The sequence below is a fragment of the Pelodiscus sinensis genome, chromosome 1, assembly GCF_052426305.1.
Source record: "Pelodiscus sinensis isolate ZL-2025 chromosome 1, ASM5242630v1, whole genome shotgun sequence".
Classification (NCBI taxonomy): Eukaryota; Metazoa; Chordata; order Testudines; family Trionychidae; genus Pelodiscus; species Pelodiscus sinensis.
Window position 1 is genome coordinate 39,842,273 of NC_143052.1, and position 15,946 is coordinate 39,858,218.

Sequence of the window (15,946 nt, forward strand, 5' to 3'; positions counted from 1 at the left end):
GGGTAGCAGTCATTTCTGGGCTAGGAAGAAGAGAAAACCTAGAGCAATGGTCTCCAACCTTTTTATACCCAAGATCACTTTTTAAATGACAGAACAAGCCAAGATTTACCGCCCCGCCCCTTCCTCGAAGTCTCGCCCTTTCCTCTCTAGTCTCTTCTTCTCCATCACTTGCTATCCGCTACCTGTATACTGCTGCTCCCCCCCGCCCCCCCCATTCTTCTGTAGGAAGAGGTTTTTCCAATGCCTGGCTGTCTAGACTGGACCAAATGTCAGAGAAAACCCTTCTTTTGGAAGCCCCCTTATTCCTTGTGGAAAGAGAAATATAGGGGTAACTGAAAGAGAACATTTGCTCTTCCACGAAAAAAAAAAAAAAAAAAAAAGAGGAAGAACAAACGTATCCCTGGATGCAGAAGAGTTTTTCTGGGATATCTCCGGAATCCTGAAAAACTCCTGCAGACTAGCCATACCCTCACTGGGTTGAGGACAGGATGTGCAGGCTCTGGGGTGGGAATGAGGGATTTGGGTGTGGGAAGGGGTGAGAGGTGCAAGCTCTGGGAAGAAATCTGGATGCAGGAGGAGGTGGAGAAGGGGACGCTGGGTCGGGGAGGTGGCTTCAGGCTGGCCAGTGTTGAGGTCAGATGTAGGGTTAGGGTACTAGGCAAGCCACAGGCTTGTGAATATGAGGGTGCAGGAATTTGGGTTGGGGTATGTGAGGGGCTCAGGGCAGGAGGGTCCAGTGTATGATAGGTTCAGATTGAGGGTCTGGGGGAAGGGAGAGTGCAGGAATGTTATGATGCTGTGGGCAGATGGGGGCTTGGCCCCACTTGGGTTTTTTTTTGGCAAAGTTTCATTTTTAAATAAAATACTACATCAAACACAAGGTTTCAGCATTGTTTTTATTTATGAGAAGGGCAGGGAACCTGTTTTGGGTCAGGGGTCATTGACCCACAAAAAAGTCAGTTGGGGCCACACAAGTGAGATGCAAAATAAAAACTCCTCCAAACCCCCCCAAGCCTCACTAATGTGTCCCCTGCTCCCACCAGCATTGTTGGGGCCATGGTACTGGGGAATGGGGCCATGGTACTGGGGAATGGGGCCAGGGGTAACAGACAGGGTATGGGGTGCTGGGTAGGGTACCAATGGGTGCTGGGGCAAGGGACAGGGGGCCTGTGGATTCTGGGGCAAGAGCCTGGGGCAGAGGACAGGGTGTCAGTGGAGGCAAGGGACAGGGTGCTGGGGTTGGGACAGGATGCCAGTGGGAGCAGGGGGCAGGGAATCCTCAGCATGCACCTTCTCTGCCCCCCCCCCCCCACCTGAGGAGGGAAGCTCTGGCAAAAGCCTCCTCCCAGTACTCCTTCCCCCTCCCCCCCAAAGGAGGAAAGCCCCAGCACACGCTTACCCCCAGGACTCCTCCCCAGCACGCACTTCCCTCCAGGACTCTTACCTCCTCCCCCGCAGAGGAGGGGAGCCCCGGTGCGCGCCTCCCTTCTCCTTCTCCCCACTCCCAGGAGGGAAGCCCTAGTGCACGCTTCCCCCAGGGTTCCTCCCCTCTCCCCTGCAGAGGAGGGGAGCCCCAGTGCACACTTCCCCCCGGGACTCCTACCTCCTCCCCAGCATGCGCTTCCCCCCGGGACTCCTACCTCCTCCCCCGCAGAGAAGGGGAGCCCCGATGCGCACCTCTCACCCTCCCATTCCCCCGAAGCCCCAGCACACACCTTCTCCTGGGACTCCTACCTCCTCCTGGCACACCACAGACCTGAAGGACCCTGTGGTTTCCTGGCAGTGCACTTCTGGAAACCCCAGAAGTGGCGCGCAGTTGCCGGACTTCCCTCCACCCCGCAGGAAGCTGGCACTACCTCCATTTTCAGAGGTAGGTAGGGTAGTGGGGCCCTGAATGCCTCACGGTCGACCGGTCGAGCCCTCCTGATCAACCAGTCAATCGTGATCGACGCGTTGGTGACCACGGACCTAGAGCTTCTTCGTTCATTGTGAGAGAGAGGCTTATGCTGCATATTGTCCATTCAAGGTTGTATACTGACCATCAGTGCCAAGGGGCCCAGCTTTGACTACCTTTCCCAACTGGAATCTACGCAAGTTGTTACCTGATTTAAACATGGTCAGTGATGGAAAATTAATATTGCACGTTTTATTAAAAATATGGAATATTTGGGGTGTGGGGTATATAACCTGTGTTATACAGAAGGTCAAACTAGATGATCACAGTGATCCCTTCTAGTCTTGAAATCTATAAATTTATGAAGGCAGGGAGGTTCAATATCTGATGTGAACCAAGATGCACATTAAAAACGTTTTTCAAAGCTCTGTTCTTTTACCCACTACTTTCCACAGCTGGGAAACAGATGAAGCAAAACTATTGCTTTTTACTGGGTTAATAGTCAATAGTCCAAATGTTAAATTTTTACCCATTCAAGTTCATTCAGATCACAACATAACATCAGACACATTTTAACTTGCTGTGGGACAACATGAAAAATTAGCAATTATTTGCTAATGTATTAAAGGGAGAAAAGACCTAATGGACTTTCAGCTGTGGTGAATGTAAACACCAATCTATGACAGCAAATAACCCAAAAACAGGGAATAGTCAAGTATTTAGAACAGCTTTTAGACAGGGCTGGGTAACCTCAGACTCGGGTGGCCTGGATCCAGCCCCTGAGGCTCAGCATTGGGGAGCCCGTGCTGGCACTCCAGCCACTCACTTGCAGGGCAGGAGCACACAGAATGTACTAGCCTGGGACACCCTAGGCTCTGATGTCAAGGGTAATGTGGGGTGTGTCATTCTCCTTTTCAGTCGGGGGCTTCTCACTTGTGTGCAGCCCCGACTGGTTTTCCTGTGGGTCAGTGGCCCATGACCCAAAAAAGGTTTCCCTCCCCTACTTTAGGAGAAAGCATTCTAGTACTATGTTACTTCACTCTGAGGTCATCTTCACAAAACATGGATGGCTAATATTTACCAAGTACACTTAGGTTGATGGCATATATCCAAAGAGAAACTATCCAAGTTCTTGTCTCATTCCTGACATTCTCAATGTTTAAACAAACTTTGGACACTGCTCCCTGATTTTTTGTTTTGCGCTCTGGTTTCATTAGATCAGATAATTCTCCCTCCTCTCTCACTGGGCGCTTTTTGAATAATTGCCATTATTCACCCTAGAAACGACGGCATTATTTTTCTTCAGTTTAAGCACACACACACACACACACACACACACTTATTGCTGATACAAAGTTAAGACTGGCTTAATATTCAAACAGAAAAGGAAGGTCGTTTGGACACTACTTCTGCAAAAGAAGTCCAATTATTTTTCTTTTCACACACAGAAAGAAGGACCTTCAGGATTTTCAAACTTTCGTCTCATGACCCAGTTGAAGATAATTGTTGATGCCTGCAACCCAACATAAAGTGGAAGCTCCAGGGTGGGGCCAAGTCTGAGAGTTTTGGCTGTGGGGTGGGGGGAAATCAGGGCTGCGGCAGGAGGGCTTACTTCAAGCATCTCCGGGTCAGTGGTGCAGCAGACTTCCTGCCTGTCCTGGTGTGCTCCAGAAGCAGTCAGCAGCAGATTCCCAGCCAATGGGAGTACAGGAGATAGAGCTCACGGCAGGGACAGTGTGCGGATCTCTGTGTGCTTTTCCCAGCCCACCCTCCCCAGGAACTGGGCTGACCGCTGGCCAGTTCGGGGGTGCAGCACAGTCTGCAGTGCCAAGACAGGCAGGAAGTTTGCCTTAGCACTCATGGATCTCCAGCAGCAATGAGACCCAGGGCCTGACATTCCACAGCCCAGTAATGGTCGCGACCCAGAGTTTGAAAAACCACAACTCTAGACACACACACACACACACACACGCGCCTAACTGGAACTGTTTTTAAAATCAGTTAGAAAGGTGCAAATTCACATAGATCCAGGTGAAGGATCTGAACATAGATGTATTAAGCAACAATGTTTGAGGCCAAAGTTCTGATTATCTTACTGTACATAAATTGATGACAAATTTAAATAAACTTAAGGGTGTACATTTTGGCCCCAAAGCGTTAAAGAGTGAGAATGCATACAGACATCTGGGTACGTATAGACTACAGGCTTTTGTGGACAGAGGCTGTCAACAAAGCCTCTGTTGAAAAAGAGCGTCTAGACTACAGCCAGTTGTCGACAAAGCAAGCCGCTTTTTAGACAGAGTCTAGATGCTCTCTTTTAAAAATCACAATGTGGATGCAATAGCACCTTTTTTGACATAGCTCTGTCGATAAAAGGTGATATTCCTCGAAGAATGAGGTTTACCGCCGTCGACAAAACTGCCGCGTTCTGTCAACTTTGTGTCGACAGAATGCAGCAGTCGTGTCGACGCAGGTATAGTTTTCTCGACAAAAGATCATGTTATTCAATATTGCCGAAACTGTCAGCATCAAAATGACCTGTGTTCTTCATATGTAACCATACTTTACATGGATGCCAACTACTGAGAGAAGGACTGGGACATTGGCAACTCTATTTTAATTGTACAAAACTAATCTGAGATGTGCGTATGTAAACTGAGTTAGCAGTTCCATTCATTTCTATAATGGTACATTGTTCCAGCTGAGAGGGATGCATTATCCAGCATGAAGACAGAAACTTGGAGGCTAAGCACATCAGTGACACAATACAGGAACAGACCTGGAATGTGCTGGATGGACTATGCTAGTCATCTGTGCTACCAGAGACCTTGGAATTCCAATCAAGAGCCAATGTTGCTAATTAGTAAGTGGTCTGGCACCAATGATTGGCTTTTCAGAAACTGCAATTCCAAAATACTTATAAATGTACACAACCTCTTATTCATTGGGTAGCCCCTTGAAACTTATTGACTTGTTTATTTCAGGCATGTTGAACCAAATGTGCACTGGAATATACTCATTCTAGTCGTACAAACTGGATGAGCACTTGCACAAGCAGCAATGCCAAACTACTCCATAATATTTATTCCATACCTTCAGAATTTTCTGAAGGGAAATGAGAAAAGGAAAATGATAGTGACAAATTCAGCAGCTTCAGGGGGTAGCCGAGTTAGTCTATAAAGTGCTACCAGATCATTTGTTGTTGGGTTTTTTTTTTTCTGTACAGACTAACAAAACATGTAGATGGTATCATTATCTTTCATGGGTAGAGCCCACTTCCCATGAAAGCTCATGATACCATCTACATGTTTTGTTAGTCTATAAAGTGTTACCAGACCATTTGTTGATGAATTCAGCAGTTATTACTGTCATTTAATGTTGCTATTAAATGCTTATTGGCAATCCTTCAAATATTGCAAAACTTAAATTGAGCTTAATACATTAAGTTTAACTCATTTTTAAGATATCAATGGCACAAAACAGTAATCCAAATATTAATTCAACCTTATAGACATTTAGGTTTGTTCAAATTTCCAATATATAAAGGCTTATTTGCTCACTATAGAGCTTTCAGAATTAATAAGAGCAATTTTCCCCTTTGACACCAATACTGTTTTTAAAGAAAACAAATTTTTAAAGAAAACGAATTTTTAAAAATTTGAAGTAGTTTTTTTAAACACCATGAATCCGTTTCTTTCCTCAACCTCCAACAAAAAGATCAAAACAAGTTTCAACATATTGGACAACACAAGTCTTTCTGACTTATTTAAACTCTTAAAATATGATGGTAATTCAAGTTTAAGAAATCCTGGTGGATTTTATTTTGGACAAACTTTCTAAAAGTTAATCCAAGTTTTTAAATAGATTTTAGGCTTTGATCCAACTCCCTCTAATGCCAAGGGAAAGATTTATTGGGGACTAGATCATGCTCTTAAATCACCATCTTTTTAGATTTCAGGAATGTGACGATGTTAATTCTGTTTTCTTACATTTGCTAAGTGATTTTTTTAAAGTAAAAATATATTGCTTGTCACTATCCAGTATGCCCCTCTAACATTAAATTGCCAAATCAAGGTCTGTTCAGTTATGTTTCAAAAGAAACTACTTAAACAGATTCAGCATAGAAGTCAAACTGCTACAAACAAACACACTGTGCAGAAACATCTGTAGTATAGTATCTTCCCAATGGAAAAATAATTCATTTCAGTATGCATTAACTTTTACTGGGAAAATTCTGTTTGGAATACTATTTCCCAGATTATGGGGAAATAATAACGGATTTCTATTTCATACTATTCAAGCTCTCATGAAGCCCTTCAGAGAAGCAAACATTCGTAAGAAATGGTATCCAAGATTGTAGGCCTAGGATTAGACTTCTGCTACCTTTGTTTTGGCTTGCAGTTGCAGGCATGTTCTCTGTTCCATCCTAGGAAGCAGGAACAGTACTGAAATATACAAGCAATTGGAGCTCTCATAATTGAGAAAGAATGCAGAGTAGAAGGATGGCCTCATGTGCATAGGTAATTACCCACACAGCATCCTAAATGTATTAAATGGTTCACCCACCTAATTTAAGTACAGCATAGTACACAATTCTCATCTCAGAAGGGTGATGAAAAGACAGAAGAGGAAGATATTGTTCAATTCAGTTTTTGGCCTGATAACCTTAGTGTCCCTGTACAGCAACTGTAGCGAAATCCCAAGTAAATCTAGATCTTAAGCCCTTCATACTTCAAACCCAACTTTAAATTAGCCACAAATAAGGAAATGGATAACATTCTCTTGTATGAATTACCTGTTAAATTCCGCATACAGGTTAGCATAACTTAAGACAATCTTTATCAGAAGAACAATGAGTCATCACACTGAAGGAAACATTAATTTAATTACAGATTTGTTTAGTTTTCCAGAAAAAGTTATTTTAAAAAAATTATGGATGGCACCATAATATTCTAGCACACAAGGAACAAACTATTAATTTTTTGCCACCAGATTGACAAGAGGTAATGAAATGTGACAGTTCACCTTTTGGAAATTCTGCTCCCCCTCCCCGCCCCCCCCCCATCCTCCCCATCTTTGGTTAACCCACAAGTTACTTTAATGATCTCTGATCAGTTTCACTGTTTGCCATAAAAACAGACATTACAGCAAGCTCATAAGTAGGGAGTAACTTGAATTACAGCATAATCATGCAAAAAAGGCAAAGAATTAGTACAGTTCTAAAGCAAACAGTACTATGAGTCACAAACCCTACAGAGACTTGCAGTTTCATTTACCTACAATATATGCAAACAACATTCCATTTTAAAAAACAGTTTGGAGAAAGAGTTTAAACAGTCCAAAGAAAACCAAAACATAGTGTCTGCATTAAAATCCAAATTAGCCTCAGAATTGAAGCTAGTGGTCTGAAGAACTCAAATGTAAAAATGGCTCTTAACCAATTGCTAACCACACAGGAGGAATGGGTTATCACTGAATGGATTTCACTTATTCCAATCGCGAAATGGTGCTTATAAAACTCTTGGGAACAATAATGTACTGTATTATATATTCTATCCAACGTATTATACATCCAAAAGATTGGAGCTAAATAGCCTTCTGGACAAGAAGAATCTTCTCAACTTTCTGAGTAAGATCACTTTATCGTAGTTTCGTTTGCTATTCTAATATTCGTATTGTGTGAATTCTCTCACATTGGGCTTGATACAGTCACAATCCATGCCGGTCACTACATCGGTATTTAGAAAAGGAAAGTTTTCAGATTTTAAGACTGTAGTGCTAAGAAGCGTAAAGTGCAAAGCCACATAGTCTAGGAAGCCCTGGGTTTTGCCTTAATGAAAGCCATATGCTGGTCAGAGAGAATGAAGAACAAACTCAAAAGCTAATTCTAAAAGTTTGACTCTTTCCTAGCGAGATTCAAGCTGGGTCTGATCCGAGAGCCGTCTGCGCGTTGTGCCTCACCTCTCCCTTTCCCGGAGGTGAACCACATGCTTGCTGCGGAACCGTGGAAGTTGCCATACAGGCAATTAGGAAGCAGAGCTTTCAAGAAGGGAAAACTGATTGATTAGCCCCAAATTTGTGCTTCCTTCCCCTCTCTCACAAGCAAGCAAGCCCAAAGGGGCCCCTCGGCCTTCAACAGGTGGAGCCGCCGTGGGGAACAATCCCCAGGGCCGCGGGGGAAGGGAAATCAAACTTACCCAAGTTGGAAAGCAGGGCTGGGCAGCGCCTTTGCGCCCTGCTGCTCAGCCGCCGATCTGAGCTCAGGCTGCCGCGGCTCCGGCTCCTCCCATATCAGAGCAGCCCCCCGAGCCAGCGCGCAACCACAGTAGCCCCCTCGCTGCCCATTTCCCAAAGAGCCGAGCAGCCCGCCGCCGCCGGGAGAACAAGCAGCCTGAGCGCCGGGAGCAGGAGAGAAAGAGCGAGAGGAACCACCCAGCGCCCAATTAATCATCACATGATGAGCCCGAGCCTCCGCCTCCCCCTACGCGCTCCTGCCGCCTGCGCCGGCCCCGGGGAGCCAGAGGAGCTGCGAGGGAGGGAGAGACACACCTGTAGGCGCTGCACATATCCGCCGTGCGCACCAGGCGAGACAGGAAACTGAAAAAAACAGCCCAGGGAGAGGGAGGCGCCCCCGGCTCCCCCCCCCCCCCCTCCTCCTCCTCCTCCTCCTCCTCCTCCGTCCCCACCCCCTGCCTCTGCTCCGGATCCGCTTGCACACGCCTCTTCTCCCGGGAAAACCCAGCGCACAAATCACCCCTCTGCTTCCTCCCGCCCTTCTCCCTCGGCTCAGCGACGTCTGGTCGCCTCAGGGCCCGCGGCTTGGCTTGCGGGCAGCGCGCCCGGGGCGAAATGTGGTTGTGGAGAAGGGGAGGTGCTGGGCAGCGCTTAATGAGCCTGTGCCCGGGGGCTGCGGGAGGGGGCGGCGATCTGGTGCCCGGGGGCTGCGGGAGGGGCCGGCGATCTGGTGCCCGGGGGCTGCGGGAGGGGCCGGCGATCTGGTGCCCGGGGGGGCTGCGGGAGGGGCCGGCGATCTGGTGCCCTGGGGGCTGCGGGAGGGGGCCGGCGATCTGGTGCCCGGGGGCTGCGGGAGGGGCCGGCGATCTGGTGCCCGGGGGCTGCGGGAGGGGCCGGCGATCTGGTGCCCGGGGGGGCTGCGGGAGGGGCCGGCGATCTGGTGCCCTGGGGGCTGCGGGAGGGGCCGGCGATCTGGTGCCCGGGGGGGCTGCGGGAGGGGCCGGCGATCTGGTGCCCTGGGGGCTGCGGGAGGGGCCGGCGATCTGGTGCCCGGGGGGGCTGCGGGAGGGGCCGGCGATCTGGTGCCCGGGGGCTGCGGGAGGGGCCGGCGATCTGGTGCCCTGGGGGCTGCGGGAGGGGCTAGCGCTCACGCCAGTGTGTGCGGAGACCGGGGCATTGTGCGCCCTGATGCTGGCGGGGAGCGGTGACTGGGGAAGCAGCTTTGTCTGGCCGCGGTGCGTCCCGGCGGGCGGGAGGCAGCGGGTTCCCACAGCTCGCCTGGCCTCTGTCGGGGGCTCGGGAGCTAATTGCTCCCCGCCGGTGGAAACGCGCCGTGGGGTGGCCGGGGGGGAGCCGGGCGGTCGGAGGAGCGGAGCCATTGCCCGCTTCGCTTTAACGTGCCTTCCCCGCGGGTAGGGGGGACCGTGGGTCACTGCAACCTGGGAGCTGCCTGCCCAGCTGCTGGCTCTGGGAGAGGCGCCGGGCGGGGCTGTAGTCGCGTGACCAGCCGGGAAAGGCCCCCGGGGCCTCACTAACCAGACCTGGGAAGTCAACTCTCCCCCCCCAGTCCCGGGTCACCATGTGACGTTTTGTCTGGTGCTTGCTCGGTGGCGGCTGGCAGCTTGTTTAGCTCACCGGCTTGCCTAAGCTAAGCAGGATCAGGTTGGGTCAAGGCGGGAGTGGGAGACCTCTGAGTTTGACCATTGAGAAATGGGTTTGGGCCATTCTGTTTTCCCCTTTCTGAAAAGTGCTGACGGGGCAAGAGAAGGAAACATTTTCCATAAAAAAAAACAGGAAGTCCGGTGGCACTTCAAAGCCTAACAAATGTATTAGGACATAAGCTTCCCAGTTGTATCTCATGAAAGCTTATGCCCTACTAAATGTGTTAGTCTTTAAAGTGCCACCGGACTCATTATTTTTGCTGAATCAGATTAACGTGGCTGCCTCTTTGAAACTATGTATCATAAAAAGTTTCCATATTCAAAACTCTTGCTACTCCCAGTGACCCCAGTAGTAGAGTCTTAGAGAGGGGGTAAGGCTTGAGAGTCTTGCCTATTTATTTGCAAACCAGTATTAAGTGATTAATCAGCCAGTATTTGTTGATTAATCAGCCAGTATTAGTTGATTAATCATGTTTATCCCAGAAGTGCCTGAGGGCCCACCACGGATAGGGCCCCTATGGAAGGCAGGATGCCAACACGGAGTAGTGCCCAAAAGAAACTTACAATGGAAAGAGACAAGATAAAGGCAGACAGAGAGTGGGGGAACGGCTAGACCACAAACTGCGGAATACCCAGAGTACTAGCAACAAACTGCATGTTATTAGTTACACAAATCTTTGGGGCAGGAGTGGGGAAAGAGGAAGTTACTTAGGAAAAAATAACATTTATTTGAATGTATTATTAGTAACAGAGAATATGCTAATTACAGTAGACAAACACAACATAAGGACACAGGCAGTAGCCATTAAAGCAGGGTTTTATAATCCTGATAGGAGTGTGGGCTGGGGGGGGGGGAGTTGCCCATCTTGCCCTGCTTCTTATCCTTTTCATACTACAATGCCAATAGATAATTTCTTTCTTCCAGAGAGCCCCTTCCAAGAGCTCTGCATGGAATTCCAGCCCCCCTTTTTCCTTTTCTTGGTGAGCCTCTTGCAGAGTCTGCTCCACCTTTGTCAACTTTTCCTGTAGCTTTGTTGTTTCTGTCACTGCTTCCTCAATCACCATTCCCTTAAATAGTTCTGCTGGCAGGGCCTCTGACTTGTTCAACTGGGCTTGAGTCCTGTCTACTCCCCCATCTATTGATGCTGTATTGCTATCAAAACTCCTTTGCTTCTACAGGGGGGAAGAGAGAGAGGGGGACTGATTTGTATCCCCACAGTACATGGTTCCAGCCCAACTTCCATTCCTGGTATTTCCTGCCAGGAGGCATTTACTTCTTCCAGCTCCTAGTCAGCTTCTCGTAGGTGTTCCTCTAGCCTGTGACAACATCTGAGTTTCTTTTCTAGTTTCCTCATCATTCTGGCAAATCTAACAAGTCCCTCCAGTTCTCTTCTGCGTACCCAGAAGGGCCAAACATCACTGATCATATGTTCTCTAGAACCGGAGTAAGTTTTCCCTCTGCTGGCTCAGAAACTGTCTTCTGCTGCATCAGGGCTGGGAATCCTCGCTAGTCTCTGCCCTCTGCCCAAAATTATGGGCCATAGAAGGTTCCTCACCATTGTGGCCCTCACTTAGCCATGCTGGCCTTGTACTTCTAATACCACCACAGCCATGGGGTACACTCAGTCTCTCCATGCACAGAGGTATATGGACTGATAACCACTGGTTTTCCACAGATGGAAATTCACTTCCTCATATAGTTTGCTCACAACTCAAGGCCACTATCTGTAAGGAGCATCCCAAGCCACAAACCCAGTCATAAACAGCCCATGTAGCCACACACCCTTAAGGCACACTCTTGTCTCATATCTGCCACAGTGATTCCACTGGGGTTGAGAAGACTGGAGTGCCAATAACACGTCTGGACTTCAAAACTTAGATCCAGACAGGAATTTCTCCCTTTGTAATCTTCTCCATCCTCTGAAGACCAGAGTTTTACATCTTCCTGTCTTTCTGAGAATCTTTTCAATTGGGCCTGCTGATCAGATTTTTTAGTACCATCTGCCTTGAAATAGGCCTCTGAGCTTCCCACTGCAGTACTGGCAGAAACTTTAGGCCTCAGCTGGCAGAACCTGCAACTGTTTTAGTTTGATTTGATCCACAGGATTAGCAAACATGCCTTAGAACAGGGCTGTTCCACATGCTGAGGACCACAACTTAAGTGTGGTTGCATATACGTGCAAATATATATGCAAATACCTTTCACACTGACAGGCATGAATACAAAGCTTAAGCCGAAGTGCCAGACCCAAACATGGCCAGTGTGAGCCAGTCAGCACCTCTCAGGCTCTGCCCGCAAGGCTAAGCAGCCAGCATTTCCCACAATGCCCCAGCGCTCCCGGCAGCTCCTCCCTGGGGGCAAGAAATGGTGACACCCTGTACCTGTCTGTTCTAGCCAGCCAGACTGCTTGCATCTTTCAATGCTCGCTCTGCCTGGGAGACACCTCGTCAGTGTGGAACATGTTCCCAGTGGAGGCCATGTTCAAAAGATCCCACCCACGGGCCACGTGTTGACTAGCCCTGCATTAGAATGATAGACTCCCAGAGCTTCGTCTATTTAGCTTGGCAAAGAGAGGGTTAAAAAATGTCTTGATTGCAGCTTATAAGTGCCTACATGGGAAACAGATACTTAATAATGGGCTCTTGAGCCTAGCAGAGAAGAAGGGTATAACCCTATCCAATGGCTTGAAGTAGGAGAAGACAAACTCAAACTGGAAACAAGGTGTCCATTGTTAACAGTGAGAGTCATTCACCATTGGCACAGTTTAACAAGGGACATGGTGGATTCTCCGTCACTGACATTTATTAAATCAAAAATGAATGTTTTGTTGAGATTTGTTTCAGGAATTATTTTGGAAGTTCTATGGCCTGTGTGATACAAAAGGTCCAACAACACAGTTGCAACGATCCCATCTGGCCTTATAATCTTTGAACGAAAGTATCAGATTTTCAGCTTAGCAGGTCCCCTTTACCTTACAGACATGCCTCAACTGTTACAGTCTTCTCCACAGCTACTCATCTTGTAACTCCAAAGACAGCATTATCCAGGAACTGGCCCACTCCTGTTCTCATTCAGGACTTCAGGCAGGCTACAGCCACTCAGGGCCACATCTCCAGCAGGTCTTCAAAGCTCACCCCTGGGGAAGCCGTCTGCCCCACTCTGATAGAAGGCTGAGAAGGAGAGCAGAGCAATCAGCTTCCCAAACAAAGGGAACTCTCACCTTTTGGTCTCTGGGTCTCCTCCCATCATCCTCACACAGCTCTTTATTGCTCACAGGTCTTTTCTACCCTGGCACATTTTGTTGCCCTAAATTACCTTTTGGCAACAAAACAATGAAAGCGTTTACACTACAATGTAGCTTTTTTTGGGGAAAAACACCTAGTTCTGGTGACAAACTTTCAGCTTTGTGAGAAACTTTTGTCTTTTCCCCTGCCTTTATTGTCAACAAAGAGCCAGTGTGGACTCTTATTTGTTTTGTGGAGAGAACTGGCTTCTGCCAGTACCCTACAATGCCCGTAATGGTTGCCGTGCTCAGTGTTTTGTGATCTCTGCTGCACCCCTTGCCTTTTAAAGTTCCGGGAAGTGTCTGACAGCTGAGTGAGCTGCTCCATTTGGGGAACAATAAAGAGAAAATCATTGGAATGCTTCTTTTCTGCCCTGCTAGAAAGAGAGCAGCCAGCTGGAGAGACTGCTGTGCTGCTCTGATATTTTTTAGCATGGAGAGCTCACAAAGCTATGAGGAAATTCCAAGAAGTGCAGGAATCAGTTCTGCCTTCCCACAACACTGAGCTGTGGGACGCTTACCCACATTGCTTTGCTCTGTTGTCAATAGGATGCTAGCAGTGCAGCCAGGAAATGTCAATGATGGGTAACAGATCAACTAGTTTTCACTTCTGGCAACTTTTGCATATCAACAGCACTTTTGTCACCAAACCCTCCCAATGTAGACAACTTCCCCAGTGAAGTAAGTTACGCTGCTGTCAAGCGCCAGTATAAACAGGCTCCTAGCACTGTTAGCTACTCCCCTTGCGGAGGAGGTTTATCTAGAGCAGAGTTTCTCAACCAGTGGTACTAACACCCTTAGGGGTAGTTGAGAGAAGTCTGGGGGAGGGGGGGTAAATCAACACAATTGAAATTTGGAGAAAACTGAATTTTTGTTTCAAATTTTACAGCGCTTTATTATTTTTGTACTTTTTACACCCAAAAATTTCATCACCTGCCCGACTATGATTAAGTTGTTTAAACAACTGTGTTGCAATGGTAGAAAAAAAAGGTGTGTCTGAAAACTGTAGATACTGGGGTACTTTATACAAAAAGGTTGAAAAACACTGATCTAGAGCCCTGGGAGAACTGCTCACATTGCGGGTGCTGTGACCACATATTTGGTCTTCGATACTGATTATTATGTAATGAATCAGAGGAGGAGGCATCTGGCAACAGCATCATAACACTCCTGTATCCCCCCCCCTCCACCCTGACCCCAAATCTGAGCCTATCATATACTGGAACTCCCTGTCCTGAGCCTCTCACATACCCAAACTCCTGCACCTCCACATCCTCAATCTTCTGCCACAACACTCTTGCACCATCCACACACTGCAAATCTGTGTCTTGAGTCCATCATACTCCCAACCTCCCTGCCCTGAGCCCCTCACGCACCCCAACTCAAAATCCTGCACCCTCACATCCTCAAGTCTGTGGCTTGCTCAGTACTCCAACCCTACAACTGACCCCAACACTCCCAAGCCTAGAGCCCCCTCCCTGAGCCGGCATCCTCTTCTTCACCTCCTTCTGCATCCAAATTCCCTCCCAGAGCTTGCACTTTCCCACACCTAAATCCCTCATTCACACCCGAGAGCCCACACCTCCTGTCTCAACCCAGTGACACTAGACTGCAGGAGTTTTTCTGGCAAACACGATGTTTTGGCAGACTCTGTATTCATCGTTCCATGAGAAATGAGGGGGGCTTCCAGTCTAGATGGGCCAAATGTCGGAAAAATTTCTTCCAACAGAAGGATCGGAAAAAAACGGCAGTGTAGCCATACTCTGAGAGGCTACGTCTAGACTGGCCACAAATTCCGGAAAAGGGATGCAAATCGGGTAAGTCAGCATAGGGAAATCCGCGGGGGATTTAAATATCCCCCGCAGATTTAAATAAACATGTCCGCCGCTTTTTTTCCGGCTTTTCCCCAAGCCAGAAAAAAAGCGTCTAGACTGGCGCGATCCTCCGGAATAAAGCCCTTTTCCGGAGGATCTCTTATTCCTACTTGAATGGGGATCTGGAGCAAGTCTTCTCTGGACAGACCAGACCTAGTCTGGGATTCTCCTCAGAGTCACCTGGGCAAGCATTGAGACTAGGAGAAGGCTGTAGAAAATTCAGTAAGGACAGTAGAGGTAGCACACAACAACTGAGCAATTGTGCAACTTTTGTGTATTATTCCTCTGCAGTGTTAGGTTTTTGCCAGTATTTCTTTGAGAGAGAAGGTTTACAACCCCCTTCTAGCTGTTAGTATGGAAAAATCACAGAGAGAAGAGTCCAGCTGCTTCAGCTTTATTAATAAAGTACAGATTATACTGTATTAACAGCATACAGGTTTCTTCTTTGTACTCCTGAGTTTTCTTTTAGTATTGCTCTTACCACGCCCGTTTTCTCTTTCTGTGATTGAAGTTCATAGAAAAGTTTAATAATCAATACTATAAATGATATTTTTCTTTTACTTTTTATTTTCCTTGGAGAAAAGGAATCCTCTGTTTTACTGTGAATGCTTCTCCCCCGCTCCCCATCCTTAATAATCAGTGGTTTTGTTCTTTCTTCAAGGGTGTCCAAATCCAGGCCCAACACTATATTTAACACTGCAGTTGAACTATTCATACAGTAAGCTTTCTGCACACCAGCTACAAAGGAGTGTAACAGCTCACTGTATTGCCACCTGCAACCATCTGCCCCGGATCCCATGAGTTAAAAGGGAACAGGGGCAGCAGATGGGCCAGCACAAACTAGAAAGATTGGAACACAGGAAATAGCAAGAGAATTGCGATTGAGAAACAGAGTGCTGTGAAGGGGCAAATAAGGCCTCCTTTCAGATTGCCTTATTGCAATCCTAACGTGCCTCCTGCAATGACAGGCATATTATGCAGTACTGTGGCCAAGTGCAG

General features: G+C 47.6%; 1 protein-coding gene across 11 annotated transcripts in view; it reads right to left on the bottom strand.

Annotated features, from left to right (window-relative positions):
- The window catches only part of PLXNB2 (plexin B2), a 351,000-nt gene extending 342,456 nt beyond the window's left edge, over positions 1-8,544 (bottom strand). For 8 of the 11 annotated variants that reach the window (XM_075928316.2, XM_006122612.5, XM_075928308.2 and 5 more), the window contains exon 1: positions 8,092-8,410. The gene's annotated coding sequence lies outside the window, so the exon portion shown is untranslated. Of the gene's footprint in view, positions 1-8,091; positions 8,411-8,443 lie in introns of those variants that run through there. The other 3 variants (XM_006122609.5, XM_075928258.2, XM_006122610.5) reach the window with 3 other exon arrangements.
- Between the last annotated feature and the right edge of the window lie 7,402 nt (positions 8,545-15,946).